Consider the following 16,869-nt stretch of genomic DNA (forward strand, 5'->3'; position numbering starts at 1 on the left):
CTGTTCGTGCTTCGTCTGCACACTATACGAAGGGGCGGGGCTGCCTCCATCATGGGCCACATAATGTGCTCTAACTATAAACCACCTGTGACCTTGACAGCAGTCCTGAAAGGGAGGCCTCAGATCATTCCTACTGAGCAGTAAATAAATGCAGTCAGAGGGGTTCAACTTGATCGTGATCACATGGGTGGTAAGGGGTGGAAAGAATTCCTAGTCCGTGTTCTTTTTTTCCGTGATGCCACATATCCTGAAGTGTTTTGAATAAAGTGTAAGATTCAATTCAAATGCATATAAGGATGGCCATCATTTAATCGGTACCATGATCGCACCCATATTTGGTCATTACAAAGACAACTGAATCCTTTTCTGAGAATGCAAATCCTTTTTGACATGCTTTGACCGTAATTGCCTCTTTACGGGGACGTTTGCTGTGCATTTATACATATCCTACGGTCTGCCTGACATGACCTTCTCCTGCTACCCCTGCCTTCTGGTAAATCCCTTGTATCCTTTCTGAAAATTTCCAGGTAGTGGTAATTACTCTAACCTCTGCTCGCAAAGTGCCTGCCCCTCCCATCACCCTGAACTGTGTGAGTCTTCCTTACAATCTACGTCAAAACTCAGTTTCATCTCAACAGACAGTCTGATTGGGGGGCGGGGACAGGACTGGGCACAGTTCATCTCTGTTCTACAGTCGCCAAGCACAGGGTCTGCACACAGTAGGCACAGTGGGTACATGCTTGAAGCTGAAAGGGAGGATGGAGGGAGAGAGGCAGAGCCATGTGTCCGCACCCTTCACCCATGTGGATTCAGATAACTGAGGCAGAAGAAAATACCCCAGGATTACTGAGCAAAAGGCAGCCGTGGTGGGTGTGTGGGAGCAGAGGGCCGACCAGGGTATTTCAGAGTCCTCAGAAAGGCTGAGAGCCCGCTGCACTGGTCCATCCCTGGGCCAAAGAATTGGTGCTTCATTCACAGGCATTGATCAAATTCCAGGAGGGCATCTCCGTAATCTGCACATTCCAGTGGGTTTGTTATCAACCTTCTGGTGACAGAGGGGTGAGTGAACGCGGGAGGCCCTCATGTAGTGGGGAATGTTACAAATGCCTGGCACCAGGCTGAGCTCCTAAAATGCACCCTCTCCAGCAAAACGTCCTCCCTGAGCACAGTGTGTGAAAGTGAGAAAGGACAGGAGGTGGCCTTGAGTCCCCGAGATGCGAGCCCTCCCTGCTGGGCCCTATACTGTATGAAACACACGACACAAGCCACCCTGAGACGGGCACTGCCATTGCCCTTGTTCCTTGATGAGGAAAACGACTTTCAGAGAGATTAGGTAATTCACCGCAGCCAGTGGGTGAAGGCAGAATTCATACCCAAGTCAGCCTGACCCACCCCTGTTCTCCTTCATTTCTGGAAATGTTTTCCTTTCTTAAATATCTGGAGGACATATAGACATTGAATATTAAACTATATAGCATTTTCTCCTGTTTGATATGTATTTTTCATAGTCTACTATGTGAAGACACACTTCAGGGCACTTGGGCATCACAGGGAATCATCTGATGTGGGATCTACATTTGGGTACTTGCCATATAATTGGGGATTGAATCAAAGGAAGAGAAGAGGTCGGAGAATAGCGAGAGCTTGTCATCACGGGCCTGAGTCAGTGAAACAGGCATGAGTTCTGGAAGGAGGGGCCAGAAGAGGCCAATTCACAGTACCAGGAAGCTGAGGACAGGCTTCCAGAAGATCAAGAGATTCAGGAGGACACCTGTGTATGGCCGGCTGCTTGGTTCCATTTTCATTTTCTTAACAGTCATAAGCCATTTGGCTTTTGTGATTTACATATGTATTTTTTTTTCTTTTAACAAGGAAAATACAATGTCAGTCCAAGAGTGTTAGCAGAGCTTTATGAAAAAGGTGATTTCAAATTGTTCTGGGTTTTGTTTGGGTGGCACTCAGATGTGGGCCACATCCATGAATTTGTGGATTGTCATGACTTTGAGGATTTTCATGACGTTAAGTTTGGCAAACTTAGTGGCTCTGTCTCGACTCAGCCGCCACCAGGACGGGGGGTGGGGTGGGGGATGTCCCCTGAGAGCTGTGTCCCAGTTTTAGATATAATCTCATTGATGCCAGTGTTGGAAGATCCCCTTAGAGATTAACTTCCTTTCCCAGGGGAAGAAAGAGCTCCAGAAAAATAACTGGCCTGGGGTACCTCACTGATCTTTGGATCCAATCTCAACATTTCCCCATTGAGGAAACTGAGGCCCAGGGGAGATGGACGTAGCTTCCAACTCTTGGTCGAGACGATGTTATTCACTTGGTCTTCTAAATTGTAAAACGTCATTGTCATTCAGCATGCTGTAGTAAGAATTCTCCATGGCAGTTTCTGAGCTATTGGGCTCAGATAAGTATAATGTATCTTTATGAAATTTCATACCAAAATCTTTTACATAATCAGCATTAATCCACCCATAAATGTAAAATACGGAGCCACAGTGAAAAATTTTATACAACGTTCTGTGCGCTGTTTACACGGATATTCTGGGGAGGGGAAAGGGAGGTGTTTCTGGAAAGTGGTAATTTTCTCAAAACTTTGATATGTTGATTATTTTTCCTTCAAGATAAATATAATTGATCAACTCACACTGAAAAAAATACACATGCTTTAGAAATTGTCATGGATTATGGGGTTAGATAATTCTAGATATATGGATTCTAGTAGAACTACTGCCAGAAAGGCTTCTTATTCCTGGAGCTCTGTTGTCTCGTATGTAATGAACACTTACTGCATGGAAGGCATGGGGTTAGATACTGAGCACTGACTTGGGGGAAAATACCAGGAACGGATACTGCTCAGAGTATTCGAGAGGAGAGATCACCATGTGACCGAGACCCACAATACAATAATAATACAATAAGTGATGCGTCATGCAAAAGTGTCAGTCTTTTCCAGATTAATTTACAGACAACACAATGTGTATCAAAATTCTAGAGGTTTTAAAAGACAAAATGTTTCTGAATTTCATTTTGAAAAATCAATGAATAGGAGCAGGGGAGAAATTGGAAAACCAGAGCGAAATGTAGGACTTGATTTATCGTTTGCAAGAATGCGTTATATAGCTACAAAATTAAGAGTATGGCAGCTGTGAAAAATCGGCAGTAAAAGGTATGGCACAAAAAGTACAGCAGTCAAACTACTCCTGTTGCATATAAGAATCTAGTATGTTAGTCAATAAAATATGCTGACAAATTTTGCTAAGAATTTTTTAATTACAATTCTTACCTCATGTTGTACACTAGGATACATTCCTGCTGAGTAATTAAATCCAATGCACATTTCTAATTTAATTGACTATTTAATTGTTACTGGGCTGAGGAAGCGCTTCTAATAACAATGGAAAAACAAATCAAAAAGAAGAAGAAGAATATATTTGAATATATACAAATTAAAAATGTTGCACAGCCTGAAACTTTAAAATCCAAATTGAATAAGCCAGTGGGGGGAAAAATAACAAAACAATGACAAGGAACACAGTGAAGACATTAGGAGGAATTTCAAAGAAAATTCAAAGGTTCTGTACACAAATGAAAAAAAAATGTTAAATTACACTAGAAATGTAGAAATTGGTAAAGATATTGACAAATAATATTTAATGTTTGGGAAAATACTCATGAGATACAAACTTGAAGACACACGTATGCTCAGATTTATATCCAGATGGTGGCATGTTTCTAGTGTCTTCTTTTTACTTTTCTTTAACTTTCTAATAAAAAGATTAATTGATAAGAAAGAAAAGGCCTTTATTAAAAATAACAAACCCAAAGGAAAATGGGGTCAGATCAAGTTCTTTAGGGTCCTGGAGGAAATGGAAATTTCTAGGCAGAAGCATTTTTCAGCTTTGCTCTCTCATCTCAGATTTCCCTTCCTTGTTCTCCCCACAATCCCCCAAAGTCACTGCAGTCCCTTTTCTCCTATGCGAACTGAGCTTTTTCCTTCATAGGATGTTTTTATTTAGGTTGAAAAGCAATAACATTCCCAAGACTTTTCCCCCATAGTCATGGAATCTCAAACCACTCTTCCTTGTGATGTCATGCTTTTCTGTGGAGAAGGCTGCATCCTGACAAGGGGACCAGGCAGTGAGCTGTGCATGTCAGCTCACCCCATCCTCAGGAATATCCAGCCTGCAGGCGTGGGCACCGTGAACTCTACTTACAAACCAGGAGAGGACATCTCAGAAGGCAAAAAGATTCATCTGCATCCCCATGGAGCCAGGATGAGGCAAAGTCTGGAAGGGAGCGGATGGGAACGTCATGTGTAGAACAGGCAAGAAAGATGGGCAGGAGATTTCTCTGACTCTCAGCTCATTGACACTTCTCCTTCACAATGTCGCAGTCCCTTAAAGGGACAAAATTTGCATTTGTTGAGTGCCACAAGAATCCAGGCGGTAGAAAGAAAAAAAAAAATAGGGTGCATTACTGAGGGGAAAAAAGGTGCAATTGTTTTTCTCTGGATGCACAAAGCTAAGAAACAAAACAAAAACAAACAAAAGAAGCCAGGCAGCCCCACATTGTGCTGGGAACTTCGTACATTGCAGCGAATCCTACGGCAACCTGGCAGGATAAGAGCTATGCCCATCGAAAAGGATGAAAGTACTGGGACCTGAGATGCTGACAGGCTGGTAACTAGCCTGAAGCCGTACCACCTAGAGAAGTTCCTAGTAAATCCCAACAAGCTTTCAGGAATGACGGTCTGATGACACAAAGCCCCTCGTTGTTCGCTCTCTTTATGTAGAGAAGGTAAACCCTAGACCCTCCCAACTCCCGTTGCAAGCACCCATGGAACTGTTTTTATCATCTTTATTTGTGTCTCCCTGTGGTGAAAGTTTCTGTGTGATTTCATGTCCTCTTGTATCATCCTTGTTTCAGCTTTGCTTCTCTCCAAGTTTACCTTCTCAAAGGCTCAGAGAATCACAGAACTATTCTCTGAAAAGGTGTAGGATGACTTGGAGTGAAATGAAACAGGGGTCTTTACTACCTACATACATATTTGCAAAGAAATGACATAAGCAGTTTCCCAGGTGGACATTTTAATTTTTTTAGAAGTTATGCATTGCAATTAGCACAGACAGGAAGTACTCTTCCAACTGCTCCCCATGGGACTTCCCCCACTTTCAACTACACCCTCCCTCACATGTATACACATAAAAACCAAAAGAATTTATGGACAAAATCAAACACGGACACTATAAGTGACTTCCATCCTCACAGCTCCCCTCCCCCAGCTGATTGATGCTATGGGCAACCATTGCCAACAGGTACCATATGTTTGGGGCCACATGGCAAGGCTGGCTGCAAGTCACAGCACAGCTCCAATAACTGTGTGTGGGCGGAGAGGGGCACCACTGGATGTGTTCTGTAATCAGTCCTTCTCAGAGTGGCTTCTTTGTCAATCTCAGGTCAAAAGAGGATGGCTTTCCCCGGAGAGAGCGATAATAATAGCTGAATTCTTGATAAAGCAGAAATTTCATTTTCATAGCGCCCTAAGAATGCTGTACATGACTGGGATGAGAATGTACCAGATCTAGGATGTGCTGGGCTCTGGGCTGAGCACTTTATTATCTGCAGTCACGCAATCATTTCTTGGGGCAAGCTCTGCAAAGTCAGGATGCTTATTCCCATTTTACAGCACGGGCAAGTCGCTTACCTAAGAGCACACAGCAAATGTACAGCAGGGCTCTGGGACTCAAGGCTTTCTTTCTTTCAAAAGCTTATTCTCTCTGATTCAAAGCTTGTTCTCTAGCCACAGCACTGCCCCTCTGTCTTCAGGGTACAGCTGCAGGGCAGGGCTGCATCTGGTGGGAGGGATGCTAGGGTGTGAGCCAGAGGGAGCACATCACATCGGTGTCTGCAAATGTTCTGCTCTGGCTTTGCTGCTTATGAGCAGGATAAATCAGGCTCGTCCCTGGACCTCTCTGGCCCTCCATAGGGGCTAGTTCTTATTAACCTGTCTTTATGGATCTATATAATGCTGCACACGCCCCCTCCCTTCTCACCACTCTCCTGGGTGCTTGGTACTCTGACCTGTCTGCAACTCCCACTCCACAAGGCTTGTGCAGGACAGCAATTTAACTCTTATGCCCATGTTTCCACTTTTCATCAGTGTAATCATGAGACAGGACTGCAGCATCCTGCTCTTTTACAACCTACTCATCAAACAAACAAACAAAACCAGGAAGACTCACATCTCGCAAAGTTGAATCCAGCTTAAAATAAAATGACGATAAAATTAGGTCATACATGTCAATAGTATGCGGGAACTGTAAGAGCTCAATACTCGTTGTGTTCTCTACTTTTCTGGGTCCCTTCAAAGTCAAGCCCTGTGCTAGGCATATAACATTATAGTATATGTTCATAATGTCCTGTTAAATCAGCAAATGAATTGATGATGTCCACATGAAACAAAGCCCATTGGCAGTCTTAGCTCCCCTTAAGCAGAGCTGGGAGCTCTGGAGCCTGACTCAACGATGTAAATTAGGTCAGTTTTTGTTTCTGTTATGTACAGATGAATTCAATTGTACTCACAGTTGATCATTCTGATTAGTCCTGCTGAATGGGGACTTAAGTCAGTTACATATAAAACCTAAGTATTCTGCCCATCTCAGAATGAGCCAGAGGCTGAAAAATGACCAAGAGCGTCCAATGATTGATTGAATGACCTCAACAGGACAGAGGAAAGGAAGAGCCTGCAAGTCTTTGGGCAGGGGATTTAACATCTCCAAATCCCAACCTCATTATCTGTGAAATAAGCATGGATTATAAAAATAATGTAATGATAATAAAAGTACTAAAATAAGCTGTCATTTGATGAGTTACTACCAGGTGCTGGACCTTTAACAGAGAGCATCACATTTAAAGATTTTTCTTTTTCTTCTCTTTCTCTTTCTCCTTCCCCTTCTATGAAGGTTAATTTTATATGTCAAATTAGCCCAAACACTTGGTCAAATGTTTCTGTGATGTTTATGTGACATATTCTTCTTTGGATGAGATGAACATTTAAGTGGTTGAACTTGGAGTAAAGCACATTGCTCTTCTTAATGTGGGTGGGCCTCATCCAATCAGTTGAAAGCCTGAATAGAACAAAACTCTGACCTCCACTGAACAAGAAAAAATTCTGCAACAAATGGCCCTTGAAATTGAATTGTAACTCTTTCCAGTCTCCAGACTACCAGCTCACTCCATCAGATTTTGGACCTGCCAAGTCTCCACAGTCACATAAGCCAGTTCCTTAAACTAAATTTCTCTCTCTCTCTCTCTCTCTCTCTCTGATGTTGGCCTGTTTTTTGGAGAACTCTAATACAACCTTTCTTTCTTCTTTATTTCCCTACTTTCATACCTACACCCTTCCTTCCTTATAGATTAGAAAATTGGTTCATGGAAATGACATAAATTGATGAGGGTCTACTGGTTTGTAGACTAAATTTCAGGTCTATCTCCCTCCAAAGCCTCTATGACTGCCACAGCTCCAGTTAGTGAATTGTGACATGCTGTGCAAACAAATGGGCCCTCCTTTGGTGGGTCTTGTACCACAGAGCACATCTGGCTGTGGTTTCTCATCTCTCATCAATGCTGCACCTTCAGGAGCTTCCATGAAACAGTCAAAGACTCTCGCAGATCTGCGAGGCTACATAGAGCCTTCCACCAAGTATTATGTGTCTCCTTTGTTGTATTTTGCAAATAAAGCAGACATTTTACTAGTGTTGACATATCATTTCATGGAGAAAAGTACATCTTAGGAGTGGATCGAATCTACATAAGGTGCAGTCAAAGTCACATGCCTCTTCAAGCTCTCGTTTCTCTCTTTTCCTCTCCATCCCCATCTCACTGCTTGAGTTCATATTTCCACCAACTCTTCAAGAGTGCTCTCTTCCTCTGCTCCTACCAGCAGCGTGTTGCCTACAAACCATTTTCCCCAATATAGACAAGACGATGTGTTTAAACTGGAAATCTGACTACCCTACTTCCCTCTCCCCCAGGCAAAAACCTACCAATTGCCTGATTGTTCATAGGATCAAGGCCAAGCTTCTTAGTAATATAAACTCCCCATTATCTATTTTCTGCCTTAATATCATTTCTTCCTGACCCTCTGTCTTACCTTATGCTCCAACCATAATTGATGAAGGGCATTTTCCCTGTGGTAGGTTCTATTATTTTTTAAAATATTCAGTGCCACTCCTTATTAGACACCTCTTTGTGGTGCATTAAACAAATCCAGCCCTTGGCCATGTGACCTGCTTTGGCCAATGAAATGTAACAGGAAGTGACAAGTAGCACTTCTAAGCCATCATGACATTTTTACCACATGCCCTCTCTGTCTTCTGATCCACATGTTCCAGGCAGGGGCTGCTTCTTTAGCCTGGACTCCAGAATAAAGATGTTGTGGAATCAACCCTAAATCAATCTCTGATCATTATGTGAAATGAGCAAGAAATTCAGGCTTATTGTAAAAATTGCTAAAATTTTAGGGTTGCTTTGTGATCATCACATGACCGTCTGTGCTGACTAAACCCTCTCTCATTCTGAACTAGGTAACCCTTCCTTTAGGACTCACTGTGCCATGCACTCTATTTTTATCACAGCACTTATCACATTAAACGGCATTTGATTTTACACACTTGTCTTCCTTATTATTTGGAGAAGCCCTCAAGGACAAGAGATTGTGTGCATATTTACCAATGTACTTCCAGTGCCCAGAACAGACTACCAATTGGAACATGCTGTCTAAATATTTTGAATCAATGTCTTTTATTTTTAAGATGTTGGGGGTAGGAGTTTATTAATTAATTTATTTACTTTTGCTGTGTTGGGTCTTTGTTTCTGTGCGAGGGCTTTCTCTAGTTGTGGCAAGCAGGGGCCCCTCTTCATCACAGTGCACGGGCCTCTCACTATCGTGGCCTCTCTTGTTGCGGAGCACAGGCTCCAGACGCGCAGGCGTCTAACTTAATATGCTAACGGATATAAATGCTGAAAGTGTTGGAGAAACTTTCTGCTTTCTTCCAGCCCTCCCACTATTCCTCACTGCTGTTGTATTTGATGTATCCCAGATTCCCAGGCTGAACTTGGAGGAACTTAACTTCCTCCTGCATCCCAATAATTCTCTCTCTGCTCCCATCCTCTCATTCTTCCATCAGCAATCCCTGGGGGATAATTGGCATTTACTACCTTATACAAGATGGGGTTTCCTGCTCTAAGACCTCCCTCTGCTGATGTTCTCCCAGGCCGTCTGCCTACTCACTCTCTCTCCAGCTCTCTAACACATTTCAATTCTTTATTTCCTCTGACATTTTTTTTTTTGACCTTATAACATGCTCATGTTTCCTCCAATTTAGAAAACACAAATCAAAACAAGCCAGCATTTCTAAAAGAGGCTGCCACTTCTGTGCCATTCTTTTCCTCCTGGCCATTCTGTCTGGAGCAGAACACTACAGCGTTCATACATATCCTCTGAGCGTCACCTCACACTCATCCCTGAACCTCCTGTACATGGATTCTGTACTGAACTGAAGCTAGATTGGTGTGTATCTTCCACCTTCCCAGCTCAGACCTGGAAGAGGCACCAGCTGGAGCTTTGTTGCCCAGGAGCTAGTAAGGAAAGCCAGGATACAAAACGTCAGGAGGTGAATCTGAAGAAGCCAGAATGCGAGGAAACTGGAGGTGCCATCCACACTAGACTAAGAAACCAGGGGAGAATGGGCACAGGAGCAGAAAATGGCAACTTGGCTTATAAACGTACATGGGAAATTGGTTAGGGCAGTAGATGTCGAGTAGTTGTCTGAAGTAGGCATTTTCTACCTCTTTTATGATCAGGCAAATGGATCAGTTTTGAGAACAAAAGCTCATAGAAAACCCATCATACAAAGCCTTTAGGGGCTGTTCTTGTTTTTACTGGGTGTGAAGAGCTTGGCTGATTGGCCTGCCTTCAAGGGCAAGGGCAGAACAGAGAAAGCCCTTTAAGGCTGCCATGGATACCCAATGGCCTGGGCAGGCACCTTTCCTCCATCTCTTCTCCTCCATATCTCTACTGCTCTTAACAGTGTCTCTCTCTCCACTAAAGCTCTCCCCATATTTATCATCCTCTGCTTCCCTGCTTTGGTCTCTAGGCTTTAGGGCAATGCACCACACTGGTCTCATAATATTTCTCTAATCCTGCTTCTCTGCACTTTTCACTGGCTTCAAGTTTGCCTCATCCCATTGCAATGGCTGCTAGAACTCTGTGCTCCCCTTTCTTTATACCATTCTGCTCTGGAGAACTTATTCCAGCTATCACGTCAATGCAAAGACAATCCATAATTACATCCTTAACACCAAGGCAGCCTAAATGATTAACTGAACACCCCACTGCATTATGATTCAGCACATCCACCCTGAAACCCAGTGTCTGTCTCCAAACATCTCCCTTCCCTCCCATCCGCCTTCCTCTCCCTGTTATCTCTGTTCATGCAGACCTGCCAACCACACTTGACTTCTTCCCCTGCCCAAGTCCCCACATTGGCCAGTGGAATGGTCTTGTCTGCTCTTCTTTAAGAATTTGTTGTTGTTTGCTTCTGTCATCTTGTCTCCATCCCCGTCGCCTCTGGCTTTGTTCTCAACTGGATTCATCGAGTGATCTCTCCTACCTTTTATCTCCATGTCTGGGTTTCCTCTCTCTCGCTGTGCTACAACAGTCTGATATTCTACTAATGATGGAGCCCAAGCTCAGGAAAGTTGAGTGATATTTCCAAGACTACACACCATGTAATTGGCAAAGCCAGGTTCAAACCCGAGTTTTCTGCCTCTAAATTCTATGCTCTACAGTTAACATTTCTGTAATTGGGATGTTTCTTGCAGTATGTACCCCAGAAAAGGTGGGGACCCTATACCCTTGAAATAGATGAAGAGTTAATCCTAGGTGTATTCACTTAGGTTGCTGAAAAAATGATGGTGGTTTAGAGGAAAGGAGCAAAATGAGACCTGCAGAAAGGCATCCCAGTATGACTCCTTGGGGGGACAAGAGGAGCAGCGGAAGGAGGCCCTTCACATTTGATTCTAACAACTCTGTGATCCTCACCCATTTTATATCCAAGTAACTTCAGACTCAGAGAAGTTAAGAAAATTTCCCCAGGTCACCCAGCTAGTAAGTGGCAGAGACAGGTGTCTCATCCTCTTTGTCTCCAGAATTGGTTTCTCCCTAGTCCCCCATCTTCCTTAAAGCCTGGGAACTGTTAACACACACACACACACACACACACACACACACACACACACACACACATTAATCTATATGATTAATAGATTAAATCACCATCTCTCCTTCTTAGTACCTAAATCATTTCTCCTGATTCTTTGTCTGTACCATGTTCTTTATGCCTGAGTCCCCAGGATAAAATTATACGGAAATGTGTCTTTTCAACATGATTGTAATAACCTTGTTCTCCGCCATGAAGTACTTAGCAAAGTTATTTGCATACAGTAGGGCTTTTAAAAAAACGGTGTGTCCACGGTTTTTGGTTCTTCTCTCATTTTGGCTGCAGGAACCCATTTGCACTGTGGAGTTCAAGGTATCGGGTAGGATGAGTGATCCAGTCTTTAATCACTTCCTTGGCTGACAGACCTGTGTCTGCAGTCTCCACCTCTAGAGCCCTGTAGTCAAGCCCTTCCCCAGCTTTCCCAGGGAGCAAGTTCCTGCCAGTCAGCTCATTTACATGGTAATAAGAGTCCATCTCTGTCTTTTTATCTTGAGAAAAAAAAAATCAGTACCTTGACAGTTATTCTTCCCTGATGAGATGTCTGATAAGCTGTCTGTCTTAGACACAAAGTTACTTTATCACAGTGTTTTACAAATAAGAAGAAAATTGTCAAGATCCAAATAAAAGTGGTGTCTACCTCACCAGTCCTGACATTCCCCAGGAGAGCCAAGCAGAGTGGTGTCTCTGAAGCACAGCAGCCGGGGCAGCTGGAGCCTGGACAGAGGCTGATGGGACACACCCAGAAGAGCCAGCTAAGGGGTCTTGACTGGGGCAGACCTGCCCCCTTAAAGATAGAACAACATAATGCAAAGCGGCTACATCAGTCTCGGACTTGGGTTCAAATCCCCACTCAACCTATTCATTTTGGACAGGTCTAAACTTTTCAGGCTTAGGTTAAAGGGGGGAGTGGGGGAGGGTTGTGTTTGGAGTTTGGGATTAACAGATGTAAACTATTATATATAGGATGGATAAACAGCGAGGTCCTGCTGTATAGCACAGGGAACTATATTCAATAGCCTGTGATAAACCATAATGGAAAAGAATGTAAAAAAGATGGTATATATATGCATAACTGAATCAATTTGCTGCACAGCAGAAATTAACACAGCATTGTAAATCAACTATACTTCAATAAAAAATCTGTTTTTATAAAGGGGAAAAGAAGCTATCATTTATGAAGAGCTGACTCTCTGTCGGGCACTTTGGTAGTTATCTTTACGAATACCACCTCATCTTACCCTCACAAACTTATACATTAGAGATCATTTCCCCTCCTTTTCAGATTGTTGATTTTTTTTTTTGATAACTACCTTCTACAATACCTCCCTTTTTTTTTTTTTCTCCAAGTAGCCTAGGATACCACATCCAACATATTTCTACCTTTAATGAGAAGGGTATATGGAACCTGAATTTTTCTGAGCCCGTCCTAGGGGTCATGTGCTGTGTCAGGCATTTTATAATCTTACTCTATTCTTTAAAAAAAAGAAACAACGATTTTATTCTGCTAAGAGCACAACATGAGATCGACTCTCTTAACATGTTTTTAGGTGCACAATACATTGTTGTTGACCATGGGTTGACCGTTGTTGTTGTTCTGTGGGTCTCTAGAGCTCATTCATTTTACTGAACTGAAACATCACGCATGTTGATCAGTAGCTCCTCACTTTCCTCTCTCTCCAGCCCCCGGCAACCACCATTCCATTCTTTAATTCTATGCATTTGACTATTTTAGACTTGATAGACGTGGAATGATGCCACGTTTGTCTTTCGACGACTGGCTTATTTCACCTGGTGCAGCGTCCTCATGTTGTTGCAGATGGCAGAACTTCCTTCCTCTTTCTGGCCACTGTGTGTATATTCCACATTTTCTTTATCCATTCATCCTTTGATGGACTCTTAGGTTGTTTCCATACCTTGGCTCTTGTGAATGGTGCTGCAATGAACCTAGGAGTGCTGAAATCTCTTCAAGATTGATGTCTACATCAGGCCTGGAGGCAAATATAACCCCATTGGCAGAGGAAAAATGTTCAGAAAGACTCAATCTCTAAACTAGAGTTACCCAGTTAACGGTGGCCAGGTCAGAGTTCATACTCAAGTCTGGCTACCTCTGTAGACTTTGTCCTTCATACAACATCGAGGTCTTCCTCCACTTTTATTTTCTTATTGTCTCTTCCAGGACTTATAAAACCTTTATAAATGTTTCATCATTCCTGATTAAAGATACAATTTTATAAGTCGCATCAATCTTTATTACAATCTAAAAAATTCCAGCTTGTGATACTGGAATTTGTATTGAAATTTCCAGCAGTTGTTTTTTTTTTTCTTTAATTATGCTAATTGCTATTTCTAAGCATAATTAGCATTTTGAATTATTTAGTGTAATTGCGTCAAACAACATGTTTAATTTGTCATGTGAAGTGCAATACTTAGTAATAGTTCTTGAAAGGATGTCATTACAAGTTTGAGGTATTTACAAGGGATAATTACGTCAAACGTGATAATAGTCAAGAGTAATACTAGAGCTTACAAAAAGATATTGCTGCAAATATTTGGAAGGTTTAATGTTGTGGTCATTTTAAATATTTTTGTTCTTCAACAAAGTCAAATCTGTCATGGTTTAGTGATCTGTTTATCAGTTAAAGGAATAAAAGTGAGATCTTAGATTACAGCTGAACTAATACTTAATCCGTCAAGTGTTCTTCCCACCTCCCCCCTTTTTTTATCTCCAGAGTGAATAGTAATGGTTTTCCATATTAAATAGTTATACTTAAAAAAATGACTCTGGGAAAACAAGGACAGTCCAGAAACAAATGGATTTCCTCCAAATATGGAAATTTGAGGCTCAGATAAGAGGTAAGCTAGGTTAAATGACCCAACTATTTCATGGCTGCATGGCTTGCCATATCACTGACATATTTAATTTTCAATAACCTTGCTACCGTCATGGAGGGGAAATGAGATGATGCTAAATTGTTTTGTAGTTAAAGGTGCTCAACAAGTGCACCCATTCCATCATTATGTGGATATTCCAGACTCAATCTAGAACAGCACCAGGAAAATAAACAATTATAAGTAGTTCTAGTTCTGTCATCACTGAGCTGAACTGGGTGATCCTGTACGAGCCATTTTACCTCTCTGGGCTTTAGTTTCCCCCCTTAAAAAATGAGGAAAATAATACAAATTTCAGTAAGAGGAGGCAACAGAGTGGTAGGGTTAAGCCAATGTTCACTGCATGAGTTAATAAATGAATAAGCTTTGGCATGATGTCTGAAATAGAAGCTCGTGAAAGGTAACAGAAAATATTCAGGATTTGAATTCAGGCAGAAATGGTTAAGTTATTCATTCATTTATTAATGCTACTATAATTTGTTGATCATTGCCTAAGTACCAGGCCCTTGGCTAGGATTTGGGGAGTGTGTCAGTGAACTAAATTAACACAGATACATTTTCCTTATGTTCTAGCTCAGTATTTCTCAAGGTGTGATTGCGAATGCATCAGAATCAGGCAGGGATGTTATAAATGAAGAATTACACTGTGTATATTAAAAATGGGCCACACCCTGACCTGCTAAATTAGATTCTCTAGGTATGGACTTTAGGCTTTGCTTTTTTTTTTCTTTTTCTTTTGCAAATATTTGATTTTTAGAGTTTGAGCATTACTGGAGTACATGTTGACTAAGTTACAAGCCAAGTGTGTGAACTTGGAGTGGTTCCTCAACACCTCTGTAAAGCAATTCATCATCTGTTAAATGGGACGAGTACTACACACCACAGAACTTAGTGGTGAGAACTATAAATCATCTCCTTAAGTTGCCTAATAGGTACTCAGTTAATGTTCAGTGATTTATTTAAAAGGAAATGATTTTACAGGTACCTGTAAAATCATTTTACAGGTGATCCCAGAAAGGACGCGAACATGTGATTTCCTTAAATCAAGTCATATTTTAACTATAGTAACAAATGTTTCCATTTAAAATGAACAACAAGAGTTCTCTGGTGGTCTAGTGGTTAGGATTCCAGGCTTTCACTGCCGTGGCCCGGGTTCAATCCCTGGCGGGAGAAGATCTCACAGCAGCACAAGAACAACGACATCTCAGGGCTCAGTTGTGTCAGCTTGGATTTCATGTGACATCGTTTCAATTCAATTGGACAATGAGTTATCAAGTACCCACTCAAATGTAAGGGTGTAGAGATGTGCAGTGGGGTTCTTGACTTCCAGCAGCTCAAAATCCTGTTAGGGATACAGACCTGTAGGTATTAATCATGGTCCAAGCAGGGAAACAAGCCGGTCGGGGTGTTAGAGGAAATGGATTATGCAGGGGTGAAAAGCAGAGAGGGGAGGGGCAATACAGAAATCGGAAACAGCAGTAAAAAGCTTCCACCTCTTAGCTGGAAAGAGAAAGGGAGGAGGTGGAGTGACCAGAGTCAGGGGGCAGGGGTCCCCTGGCACAAGCTGAAACCATAAGCTTGCCTGGGGGAGCTGGATACAGAGCAGACAGAGTGAGCTGCTGCCGGGAACACCCTCTGAGACAAAGCACAGAAGGAGACAAAGTTCTGGCTTTGCCCTTTTTCTCCCCCTCCCATGGCTTGTCATTCCCTCACGTTGACAGAATCCAAGCTGAAGCATCTGAACAAGGACCCGGGAAATGGAGCCTGAATGGGGTCAGCCTTCCTGCCACACAAATCAGGGGAAGGAGAGAGCAAGATTCAACGTGGAGGCAAATGGCAGGACTGACACATAAGGGAGATTAACGCAAGAGGCTGCACTAAGTGTTAAGACAGAGGTGTGTGGGGAGAGAGAGAGAGGACAGCAATGTCCTAGAGGAGCCAGGCTGGCTGCCCAGGCAGAGCCTTGCAAAGGGACAGAAATGGGATGAGATCACCATGGTTTGGCATCTTCCTTACAGATTTTCTGGTTGAGAGTCTGTGTTTTGCCAAAGCGCCCTTAAGTGATAAGACTCCGGGGTTCTCAACCTGCCTGTCAAAACTTCAGGCAATGGAAGGGAAAACCAGACCTTATTATTACTGATGTACAAGGAAGGATACCTTTTGCAGGATACTCATGTCTAATGTATGTCTAGTCTCCCCTTTTAGTGACGGGTATTTGGGAAACTAAGTTATAATTAGAAGTGGTTCCATAAGTCTGGAACCAGGATGAGCGGGAAACGGAAGAATCTTAAAACTGAGTGTAGGGCTTCCCTGGTGGCGCAGTGGCTGAGAGTCCGCCTGCCGATGCAGGGGACACGGGTTCGTGCCCCGGTCCGGGAAGATCCCACATGCCGCGGAGCGGCTGGGCCCGTGAGCCATGGCCGCTGAGCCTGCGCGTCTGGAGCCTGTGCTCCGCAACGGGAGAGGCCACAGCAGTGAGCGGCCCGCGTACCGCCAAACAACAACAACAACAAAAGAACAACTGAGTGTAATTCAGCGACATCTCTTCTGTAGGATAACTGTGTTTCATCCCAAGAAGCAGGAGGAGGAGGGAAATGGCGAAGGAGGAAGAAGACAAGAACGCTGTCACCAAGTGATGACACGTTTCTTTACCACCTTGGATTTTTATCTTAAACTTATTGAAAAAGCTATT

Source organism: Neophocaena asiaeorientalis, unplaced genomic scaffold (assembly GCF_003031525.2).
Source record: "Neophocaena asiaeorientalis asiaeorientalis breed wild unplaced genomic scaffold, Neophocaena_asiaeorientalis_V1.1 scaffold396, whole genome shotgun sequence".
Lineage (NCBI taxonomy): Eukaryota > Metazoa > Chordata > Mammalia > Artiodactyla > Phocoenidae > Neophocaena > Neophocaena asiaeorientalis.